Below are 2,815 nucleotides of genomic sequence, written 5' to 3'. Positions count from 1 at the left end.
TCCACTAACATAGTCCACTATCTCCATTGGGGCCACTGAAGCAAAAAAAAATTGTGCATTGTATAGTTGCATGGCCAGCCGCATATGTGTCACAAGATAGGATTGCCCCAGATTTGAGCTCGAGCCTATCATAAATTGGTAAAATCTTTTTATCAGTGTATCCACCTTTGCGGCCAAAATAGTATTGCCACTTACTTCATAAATTCTTGCTGCCTTTGGGGGCTTCGCCCAGGTACTCCAATGGAACTCATTACTTGCCATATCTTCAAATAATTTCTTGGCATCCTCAGCATATTTATTGCTCAAAGAACCCCCTATCATGGCATCAATGAGTTGGCAAGTCTAGTAGTTCAACCCATTATACAACATCTGCACTTTCATCTAAGAGGAGAAGCCATGATGAGGGCTTTTTCTCAAAAGGTACTTGAACATTTCATGGGCCTCAAAGATTGTCTCTAAATAACCTTGTCTGAAAGCTGAAATTTCTTGTCTTAATCTGGCGGCTTTACTTGGTGGGAAATATCTTGCAAGAAACTTTTTCACCATTTCCTTCCAAGTAGTGATCGACCTGGGAGCCAATGAAGTAAGCCATTGGTAAGCTGCCCCCTCAAACTGCATAGAAATAGCCTTAGTCTGATTGCATCATCCGAAATAGAATTTATCTTAAAAGTGGAGCATATTTGTAGAAAACATGATAGATGAGCATGAAGGTCTTTGTTAGCTATCCCATCAAACTGGACAGAATTCTGGAACATTCTAATTATACTGGCTTTAATCTCAAAGTTGTTCGCTGGCACTATTGGACCTTGCACTGTAAATTTATAACCAATAAACTATGGCCTCTCATAATCAGGCAATGACCTTCTTGGTTTGGTGATGTGTGTACAATGTCATGTATTTACTATCATTTTGTATACTCAATTGGCATATATTAAAATCATATTGTAGAATTCGATGCTAAATGATGTGTTTTGCATTAACAGGCTTAAAGCAGCACCTAAAGATAAGAGAGAGCCAAAGGAAGTATTTCAAACCCCCAAATAATGAATTTGGAGCTCTCTCGGCATCATTAGATTAAGGACAACGCAAACTAGGTGGCTTATGGCAGCATACGACTAAGGCTTACACCTGTAAGGATGCTTATAAGGACCATCCAAAGGAGCTTATAACCATAACTTACGCCTGTAAGGGCGATTGCAAGGAGTAGAATAGTGAAGTTTATGGTCTAGCATTTATGGCCATAAGCTGGACTGCAACACATACAAAAGACCTTACGAACGTGACTTACAGCCATAAGTGTTTTCATAAGCTCACGACTATCTTCTCTAACTCTTTTATGGTCTATCCCTTATGTCCGTAAGCAGCCTGTAAGCAATCGGGTATAAATAGAACTTATGAGGATTTTTAGGGCATTTTCTATTTTATTCTTTTATTCTTTGGGGATAATTCTTGGAGGCAAAGTTAGGAAAGAAAAGAGACGAATCTTCAACACCTAAGGAGTGATTTAAAGAGGAATTCGAATCAATATTCAAGGGGATTGAAGATCATAGCCATCAAGCTCATTTTGGAGCTATGCGTGGAAGCTTTTCAAGAAACTCCTCCTGTGATTCTTCATCCTAAGGATTTAAAAGGGGTTTTCATGACTTTCATGTTTTTCTCTATTATTTGTATCTTGAATTCTAGCCTTCTTTTAATAGAGCACTAATTTGTAGATGTTTGGGCATAGTTGAACTCTAGGGTTTATATTCTTGACTTTGGTTGTTGGATCTTTGATGCTTTAATTGATTTCTCATTTGTAATCATATCTATTTGAGTCTAATTATGTGATTGAACGCTTGATTGCTAACGAGGTGAAAGCCCTAGCTATCATACTTGGTATGACTACGTGATGAGAAGAAATTCCCACCAAGCATAGACTTGCACCAATTTGAGAGGATGGTGGGTACACCTTTGGTTAGGGTATCTAGGAGACTTTGTCTCCCGCCATCTTTCTGAGTGGATTAGTGATAATTTACATGCTCTTTGCAATCATGTGGAACAGGTTTTAGAAGAAATCGCATTTTTGCTCTGTATTCTAATTAGGGATAATCACTCTTTTTGGGGGGAGATTATCAACTTAAGAGATAATCGTTAGTCCACAATAAGATTTCATAGAGTGTTAATGTGATTGTGTGGAGGTTTGTATCAGCTCTGCACCTTTTTAGTTACACTTCCCATGAGAAATCAGGGTTTTGTATAATTCTAGAAACCTTTCGGTTCAAATAGGATTACGTGTTTAGACAACCATTGTCCTGTACCTCATAACCCTAGAGGGATGCTATGTCTAGACATCACTTTCTTCCTTGACTTCTCTCCTATCATTTCCCTTATTTCCTTGTTTTTATTTGTTTTTGTTTGCATACATACCACTCGATCTTTTAGGCTATTTTTTTGGTTTTGTGTCATTACAAGTATTTACTTTCTTCCCTGTGGACTAATACTATGCACTTAAACATACTTTATTACATGATCGGCACACACACTTGGTCCCTATCATTCAGCCATGAATGAGGATTCACTCTCTTCAATCTGAACCTTTTCTTGTTCTGAACATTCCATCCCTTTTCTCAATCTTCAATGCAAGGTTCTTTTAATTTCACTATCTATTTCCAATAATCTTGATTGATTTCCTCTTGTCATGTAAATGACACCTTGCACCAACCAAATAAACAAAAAGGGTTAAAAACAAAATAACTTAAAAGACGGAAGAGAATAAGAGAAACAATGATATAGAGGCATCAAAAAGGAAAAAATAAATATATACACAACAAAGAAA

At 37.3% G+C, this 2,815-nt stretch overlaps 1 non-coding gene across 1 annotated transcript; it reads left to right on the top strand.

Moving 5' to 3' along the window:
• The first annotated feature begins 391 nt into the window (after positions 1–391).
• On the top strand, positions 392–498 carry LOC120272862. Its single transcript, XR_005540396.1, has one exon. It is a non-coding gene; the product is annotated as a small nucleolar RNA R71 (small nucleolar RNA).
• The last annotated feature ends 2,317 nt before the right edge of the window (positions 499–2,815 follow it).

The sequence above is a fragment of the Dioscorea cayenensis genome, chromosome 11, assembly GCF_009730915.1.
Source record: "Dioscorea cayenensis subsp. rotundata cultivar TDr96_F1 chromosome 11, TDr96_F1_v2_PseudoChromosome.rev07_lg8_w22 25.fasta, whole genome shotgun sequence".
Classification (NCBI taxonomy): domain Eukaryota; kingdom Viridiplantae; phylum Streptophyta; class Magnoliopsida; order Dioscoreales; family Dioscoreaceae; genus Dioscorea; species Dioscorea cayenensis.
Note: the sequence above shows the minus strand (reverse complement) of the source record. Positions and strands in the feature narration are given on the sequence as shown.